Raw genomic sequence first — 9387 nt, 5'->3', positions numbered from 1 at the left:
ACGTCTTCTGGAGTCTCCTCCTGTGTTTCACAACATACGACCCCTATCGTCGCCTCTTAGGGGTTGGGGCTGGGGCGCAGGGGTGGTGTACTGGAGTAATTTCTGGATGCGAGAGGGTTAAAGGCAAGGAAACAATACAAATATAAAAGGTGTGAAGACTGCAGTGACTAATCACCGCCTCTCACCCCACCCCCACCTTGTAACCAGCACGAGAGAGCCCAGGAGTTGGGACCGAAGAGTGAAGGGAAAATAAATCTCATGGATGAATTTTGCTTGGGCGGGTACAGGCAGTTTCTTGTAACTCTGGGAGGCTGTTTTGCCCGAGACTCAAAAGTAGCTACACGTAGGGCCATCCCCGAGACCGCCAACCCACCAACATACACCGCAGGCGCGGTCGGACTCTCAAAACACCAGCTCCACAAACCGCGCGTCCCAGGTAGAGCTGTAGCGTGTCCGAACCCCAGGCTGAACACATGGATTCGTGGAGGGCGTATTTGCTGTGTCACTGTGAGGGTCTTTTTAAATTTAGGTTTGCCCATCTGTAACATGAGTAGATGCGAACGGACTTTTTCAGCACGACCTGCTCTGGCAGGTGAGGGGAGGCATAAAGGACTTCCTCAAGGCTCTGCAGTGAGTCAGACACCGAAGAGTCCTGACCACGCCCAGCCCCTTTACTCACCAGCCCTAGCTCCTCACCGTTGTAAATCGTTGGCTGCATCAGAACTGCTCAACAGTCAAACGAGTAGTCCTAGGTTTGGGGGGAGGGGTTGGGGAGGAAGGTAAGGAAAAAAAAAAAAAAAAAAACGCGCGTTGGGTTTACATCTCCCGGGCACCTTCAACCAAAAGCTTTGAGGCTTTTCCATGCTCTTCCTGATCTCTCTGACTGGATTCAGAGTCATCCCGTGGGTGCAGGAATGTCTAAAAGTTCCGTTTCCCAGACAAAAATATAACATGAAGGCATTTTAGTGATAATCTTAGGGAAGCTAAAAAGGCCTGGACTGGAGAGATTTGTTTATTTTTGCCTCCATTAAAGAGAGAGTTAAAGCTTTAAAGTTCGGCAAAATTAATCTTTCGGCAAGAGAACAAAACAGAATCTGATTCAAGAAAAAACACTAGGAGTTCACATCTTGCCTGGGAAAGGCATTTTTCCGGCACTAAATTGCTCCACCATCAATTCATCTAGTGACTTATTTTGACATGCGAATACCAAAATAGCAAAATCTCTAATAGAAGCGATTGTATGCAGCTTCGTTTCTCCCCCCACAGACCTTCCTTCAGTCAATTCAATGACTCAGCAACACAAATAGATACATCCCTCTTCAGATTCAAGCTTGTTTGTTACACAAGGCAGGTTTCCAGTACGCTGTAGTTAGTGACAACGAGCTGAGCATTTTCACGGATTATAGGAATTAAGTCTACCGTAAAGAAAAATATCCTCATCAGTGAAAAGGAGGGAGGAGGGCTAAAATAGAGTTTGTGTTGAGTGTGATGTATGCGCAAAGATCTAGAGATTACGGAAAGTAGGAAGAAATGCTAAAGTCAGTAAGACCACTTAGTGACTACATATATGCCTGTGGGCAGGGAGGTGCTTTACATCTTTAAGTGCGGGCTGACCTGTGCCTCTACAAAAATGCAGTTTGAAGGTATTATCTTCTAGATCAGACGGTCCAGTAGAACTTGGTGTGATAGAAATCCTCTGTATCTGCACTGTTGCAGTAGCCACTAGCCTCATGTGATGTCTGAGCACTTGAAATGTGGCTCTAGTGTGCCTGAGACACTGGATTTTTTATTTAATTAATTTTAATAAATTTAATAGCCACATGAGGCTAGTGACTGCCTTACGGGACAGCACATTACCAGACTGTACATAGATAATTTTATAACAACTATTTTAGATGTAGATACATCTTAGAGGCCATCTGCTACAAAAGTAGGACTGGTCTATGCCCAGGGAAGGGGTGGTTGATCCCAACTGCGTCTAAACAAGCAGTGCTTCGGAGCAGTGCAGGTTCCGTGCAGAATGAGAGCTGATTAGATGCAGTAAGTAGAGGGTGGAAACTTCTACTCTGCTTGGCTTCTGAAGTCTGCTTTTCCAGAAATATGCTCCTTAATTGCTTGGGCAATGACTTAGATTAGACTAATCAGACCTTTATGAGTCCCTTAGAAAGAACAGTTGCATCTTCCATTCATTCCATTCGTATGATTGGCTCTGGTTAACAAATTGGCAACAGCATTGATGTATCTGTCAGCATTGGGGAACAGCTGTGATCAGGGCTCCCCTGATCTACAGAAGTCTGATTTCCAGGTGCCATCAGGTCCCAAGGCTCACAGATGTTTCGAATACCCGCTTGCTAATTCCAGAGTATACGCTATTGATAGCTATAAAGATGCAAATCCCCTAAAGAAGTAAATCTTTATTGTCCTTTGATATGTTGGAGAAGAACAGTGGACACCAGGTATCTGGGAGGAAACTCTATAAATATGGAAAAGATAAAAGAACTAGGAGGACAGAAGTCCCAGAACATATTTTATCGGGGCACCTGGGTGGCTCAGTTGGTTGGGTGTCTGCCTTTTCCTCAGGTCATGATCCCAGGACCCTGGGACTGAGCCCCACATCAGGCTCCCTGCTCAGCCGGGAGCCTGCTTCTCCCTCTGTCGCTCCCCCTGCTTGCACTCTCAATCTGTCAAATAAATAGAATCTTTGAAAAAATACACATTTTATCTACTACAGAAATTTGCTGAAGGCTTGTGCTATTTTATAAGATGTAAGATAGCACCTTATATGGCTAGCATAAGGATTAACTAATTTTATTACATGTAGAATATTCCAAATTTCTATTTTTAGAGTTTTCATCATTCTCATAAAATATTATTTTTCCATTAATAAGGAAGTGTCACACTACCAAAAAAGAGAGAAAGCATCACCCATAATTTTACTACTTTACCAAAACAACTAGCAACTTTTCTTTCCAGTCTTTCTTCTATACATGACTTTTTAGTTTTATTTATACAGTTACAATCAGAGTGTATATACAGTTTTGTAACCTGACTTCAAGCTTCTTGAGCTAGGCATTATATAAGAGACTATTACAACATACCTATGGTAACTAGGTCATTTAATATCTGTGTCTGAAGTTTTCTGCCCTTAATTCAATGCTGGGGCTGTGACAATGATGCACAGTGCCGAGAATTCCAAAGAAATATCCTCGAAAAAGGCACATCTACCTGTTTTTTTTTTTTTTTTAAGATTTTATTTATTTATTTGACAGAGAGAGAGAGACAGCCCGCAAGAGAGGGAACACAAGCAGGGGGAGTGGGAGAGGAAGAAGCAGGCTCATAGCGGAGGAGCCTGATGTGGGGCTCGATCCCATAACTCCGGGATCACGCCCTGAGCCGAAGGCAAATGCCTAACCGCTGTGCCACCCAGGCACCCCACATCTACCTGTTTTAACATTTGTTCTGTGTCTTTTACTGTTCCTCTGTGAGCCTTCAGCAATAGTATGAATTGTGTGGCACAGAAAAATCAAGCACTGCTCATATCTGGCTGGAGTTAAACGAAAATATCAAAGGTTCGATGGGAAGGAAAAAAGAAAGGAGGTGCCAGCTGTGTTATCCCACTTCATTTTCATCACACCAAGTCAGGTAGGTTTTATCAAACACACATTAGACGTGAGGGATTGAGAAACTTGCCCACGGCTGAATTATTATTAAGTAGCAGACAAGAATTAGCACTCAGGTCTTTCTAACACATGGGGGCAGGTAACAAGAAAGCATATAAATGTCATTAAGAAAGGAAACGAGAGGTTGTTTTTTTTTTTAAGATTTATTTATTTGAAAAAGAGCATGCACGCACGAGTGGGGGAGGGGCAGAGGGAGATGGGGAGAGAGAATCTCCAGCCGACTCCCCACTGGGTGTGGAGCCTCTCATGGGGCTCCATCTCAGGACCCTGAGATCATGACCTGAACTGAAATCAAGAGCTGGACGCTTAACAGACTGAGCCACCCAGGCGCCCTGAGGAGTTTAAAAGTTTTTTTACAACCAGAATAATATATTCATGTATTTCTTGAAAAAAAAAATTGTTTTTAAAAAGACCTTTAAAGAAGGGTAAATGAAGAAATAAGATATTTCCCCCAAGAGTGAGTTAATCACCTCTGGTAGTAACAATACCAGAATTGGTAAGAGATACACTTTTTTTTTTTTTTTAGATATTTAACTTTTTTGTTATTATGTTAAATTAGCCAGCATATAGTACATCATTAGTTTTTGATGTGGTGTTCAACAATTCATCAGTTGCTGTAACACCCAGTGCTCATCACCACACGTGCCCTCCTTAATACCCATCACCTGGTTACCCCATCCCCAAACCCCCGCCCCCTTCTGTAACCCTCAGTTTGGTTCCTGGAGTCCAGAGTCTCTCATGGTTTGTCTCCCTCTCTGATTTCTTCCCATTCAGTTTTGCCTCCCTTTCCCTGTGGTCCTCCACGCTATTCCTTATATTCCACATATGAGTGAAACCATATAATAATTGTCTTTCTCTGCTTGACTTATTTTATTTATATCACTTAGTATAATCCCCTCCAGCTCCATCCATGTCAGTGCAAATGGTGGGTATTCATCCTTTCTGATGGCTGAGTAATATTCCATTGTACATATGAACCACATCTTCTTTATCCATTCGTCTGCTGAAGGGCATCATGGCTCCTTCCACAGTTTGGCTATCATGGACATTGCTGCTATGAACATCGGGGTGCATGTGACATCCTGGGTAATTAATGCCACTTTGCATAATCTACTACAACATCAAAGACAAAAAAACCTTGATCCCACTCAAGGGGAGTGGATGTCCATGTCAACTCAAGAGCCTGAAGACTTCCCTTCTAGTTATAAATTGCTACTTAAGTCATGTCAAGCCTTTGACTTTGTAAATGAAAGAGTGGAATGTGAAGGAGGCAACGGGTAGCAGAGGTTCCCAGATTGGTTAAAAGGCGACATCTAACCTACTATGCTGTTCACCAGCTTTCTGCTTTGCCAAATAGTAGCAAATCTGTGTTACAGGAAGTTGGATGCCTCAAATAATTCTTCACCAGACCTAAGATGTACACATTGTAGTTGCAAACATATCTGACTGCAAAGGGTGTCCCTAGAGCCCTGGAACAATGTGTGGTTACTTCCTGGATGCTAATCAGGGGTATCCCCTTTCACCAGAGAGCCTCTAAGCTCCAACGCCTATATCCACCCCATCTTGCCACATCTGCTGGAAATCCGTGGCTTGCTTTTATCCCTCTCCTAGTTTCCATGGAGACCCAACAGTTTACTTTTTTCCCCCAACTCTAAGCCATGGTTATTTTTAACTGTAAAACTCTGAGCCAGGTCACAGCTGGGATCTGGAAGATGCAATGACGTCTGTAGCCACCCTTCTCTCCCACAGACGCCTTCTTTTCTGCAGTTGCTGGGGGCGGAGGCACTCCTGGGAGATTTTGCTCTCAAAAGCATTTTGCTTTGCATCATGAAGTTAAAACTATGCTGACTTCAATCTGACAGGTGTCCTGAATCTGAGACCATGCACGCCCGAGACAAGGCAAAGATTTTCGTGGGGTGGGGGAGGAGGGCTGCCAGGTCAGCTTGGCATTGCTGTCACGAATCTGTGGCTAGAGCTTAGGTAAATACCCTCTGGTAAAAATATATCAAAGTGCCATCCTCTGGGAAAAAAAAGAAGAGCTCTGGCTCCTGCCCCCAGTAGAGTGGCTCGTTCTGCTGCAGCCTGCCGTTGGTTAAAAAGAGGCTCCTCAGCAGGATACTGTATGGAAGAACCACTCTGCCTCTCCAAAGCAGACCGCAATTGTCCATGGGGTCAGGGTTGGAACCCTGCTGCCCCCTCCTCCTCTACGGAGAGTTCAAATTCGTCCACCCAACCCTAAGGCCCCTAGTACTTGGACGCTAGTGTCTTCGTGGCACTTCTGAACTTTTCACTCCTTTTCAATATTTTTCGGGGGGAAAGCTATTAAATAACCCTGGAAATTGCCCTTCTCATCTTAGACACCATCCTAAAATTGAAAATGGACATAAAACATAAGACACAGCCCCAATTCAGTACGTTTTCTCACAGGGGACATTGATTGGGAACATTAAAATTAAGCGCCAGGGCACCTGGGGGGCTCAGTCCATTAAGTGTCTACCTGCAGCTCAGGTCATGATCTCAGGGTCCTGGGATCGAGCTCCACGTCGGGCTCCCTGCTCAGCGGAGAGTCTGCTTCTCCCTCTCCGTCTCCTTCTCTGTGTGTCAAATAAATAAAATCCTCAAAATTAAGCTCCCTAGTGCAGGTTCCATTAATTTTTTATTTCTTAAAATAATAAATTTTTATGTTTTTAAGGAATTCCCTAAATGAAGGGTGATCATAGGGGAAAATCCAAATCAGGAGTTATCCACTGTTTAATGGGAGAAAAGAGAAGGTTAGGTCATTGCAAACAATTTCAGAAACAGAGTGTATACCTGGCAGATAGCTCTCCAAGGAGAGGAGAGATGCATTAGAAGTGTCATGACTTGGCACTTGGCTGTCAGTTCACTGAAGAAGGGTGATAAGATGACAGCATTTCAGCATTTTTACTTTGATTAATAAAGTGCTGGTTTCTTAAAACAACTGTGAGGTCTCGTCCTTTCCACACTTCCTAAGATGCTACTTCTGTTCAACGTAACTCTAGCCCAAGGCAGGATTATCAGCAAGCTTCCACCCGGAAGCTCTCCGCCACGGAAGACCTCAGGGGAAACCAGAGCAAGTCGGGGGGCGGGGGGGGGGAAGTGCTGCTTGGTTAAGAATGAGAGATTAATTCAACCAAGTAATTAGTGTGGTGCCACAGAAATCTACCTCGTGTGCTCCAAAGGAGAAAACAAGTGCCTCAGACTTAATTACCCAGCCCTGAAAGACATTAACAAGTCTGGGCTGGCGAAGGTTAACTATAGGACTTGCAAAGACAAAGGGAGGTACATCTATGAAATCAATTTTTTTTTTTTGGTAGCTCTCGGTTTTAAACCTTTTAATGGCCACTTCCTGGATTCTTATCTCAACTTCCTCATTATTCCTGCTCCTAACAGGAAAGAGGGCCCAGTACACAATGGGTAACAATCAAGTAACTCATTGTGACGAAGGACTTTTAATGTCAGATGTAAGACTGTCATCCTTCCCTTAAATACCTGTCTCTTGACTTGTAAGCCTGGTCAGTCAAATCAAAGAGCAGTCGATACTCTTATCCTGGCACATCTCAGCTGAAAGAAGCCAAGACGGCAGGCAAAACTGAAAACAGAAGAAGAACTCCCTTCCATTAGATTTAGAAACTGGCCTTCATGGCTTCTCAAGTGATTCACCTGTCCCCACCCTCCAGCCCCTAACCCCTCAAAAGCAGCAAACCAAGTTCCGGTGTATACTTCACGGTTAGGTTACTTAGGTTCCCAAATACTAAATGCTCACTTACTGTTCTCACTAAGTGCCTATGTCGGCATGCCCATTACTATCCTATCCAGGCTGCTCTGACCCTGTTTGCAATCAGAGAGCCTGCTCAATCTCACTTACATTGCACTCAGAAGAGGTGGTCACTGTGTCTGATTGAAGAGAAATTCTTTGTCTTAGTTTCTACACAAGGCTATGGGCATGGCGGTATCCCTTTCTGGCAGGTCAGGGGCAAGTTAACCACATCTAGCTAAGCAGACTGGAAAGGAAAGCAACACTTCTAGATCAGTACTTCTTGAACCAAACTTTTTTAGAAATTCAGACAAATGAAAAACCAGGTACATAGGAGTTGTGGGAAGGCTTTTTGCGTTAACAGTAATACAGTGTGTATCTAGAGGATACCCACAAAGACATCCTTAAAAATGGATGGGCAGTATTCCAGGATGCTGTTTAGAACACAGTACCACTCCCCTGCCCAGAGAGAGGTGGAAGAGTGTTATGGATGAGTTTTTCCAAGCTTCTCTTTATAATTTGGGTCTCTGATTCTTTACACTGGAAATTTTAGTTCTCTTATTACATACCTACATAGTTCCTAAAGCTGGAGTGACTTACCACCTGGAATTTTGTTGATGAATGTCATTGGTCTTCTCCCCTTTCTGGCTAACCACAAGCTGATTTCATGACTCAAAACTAGGATGCTTGTTCTTACCTCCAGCAAGGACTGATTAGTCAGCTGAGTTCAGATTTAAATGGGGGGGGGGCAGCCGGGGGTACTGTAAACAAGAAAAGGATGAAAACTGGAACCCAAAAAGAGATAAACCATGGAGTTAGTTCATCTCGAGAGAGAGAGAGAGTCTAGATACTTGAGCATGGAAAGGGTCACAACAGGAGAAGAAATTTGATCTGTATTTCCCACCCCTGGCAGAGAAGGACATACCTAAAATTCCATAAGAAACCTTTAACTTGAAATTGCCATAAAAATTCCCAACAGTAAAAAGTATTGATGTCACTGAGTTTGAGTAAACGCTCGCTCTTCAGAACAATATGGACTAAGATCTCGATTAGTGTAGTTGGTTTATACCCAGCTCTGTCTAGCAACAAAGGGGAAGGATAGAATATACTTTTAAGGCCCTTGCTAGCTCTGAATTTTTAGTAATAAGAAGGGCCTTCTTTGGTGATGAGAACATGGAAGGAAATAACATACTTAAGCCAGCCACGCCGAGTATCAGCAAGTGCTTTTCTAGTGTAAGTGCAAAAAGATGGTGTCTCAGTGTCTGCAAGGTAGCCCTTACCCAAAATATGACTTGATCTTTGAGGAACCTACCAGGGATTCTAGGTCACAAATTTTGTGCAGTTGGGCTTACCATAATAATACTCCTACTTCTTAAAATCTAGTCATTTGAAATTATAGCCTTATTTTTCTATCACTATTTTCAACAATGCCGTTTTCCTCATCAAATCCAGATCCCTCCCTGCCCCCATCAGTTTTTTTGGAGTTTAACTGGTTCCAAGGTTTCTATCAGACTGTCCTCCCATCCTCCCACTCCCAACTACCCCAGCTGCCCCTTGTGTCCTCGCCAACTAAACCTCTTGGCATCATCTCCCTCACTCCCACTGCTGCCTCCACATCATTCTCCACCCACTATGTCTGCAACAGTCTCCCACTTCCATCTGCCACTTTCTCTCTCTCCTCTCAGTCCTATCACTGCCTCAGGAGCTCACCTCTCCCAGGGAGCCTTCCTTAATCAAGACTAAGGACTCTTGGGACTACAAGAGACACCACCTAACCTTGGCGTCTAATGCATCCCAAATTTTTAGAACAGGAATTACCTTTCAGGAACAAGAGGCAATCCCTTTATAACCAAGTAGGGGGCATGGTAGTGGCAGAGCACGTTTTCTAAGAGATATGACAATGCAAAGAAAAGACAGCATTTCCACAAGCCA

This window comes from Ursus maritimus, unplaced genomic scaffold (assembly GCF_017311325.1).
Source record: "Ursus maritimus isolate PB19 unplaced genomic scaffold, ASM1731132v1 scaffold_24, whole genome shotgun sequence".
Classification (NCBI taxonomy): domain Eukaryota; kingdom Metazoa; phylum Chordata; class Mammalia; order Carnivora; family Ursidae; genus Ursus; species Ursus maritimus.
The sequence above is the reverse complement of the archived record's forward strand: the minus strand, read 5'-3'. Positions refer to the sequence as shown.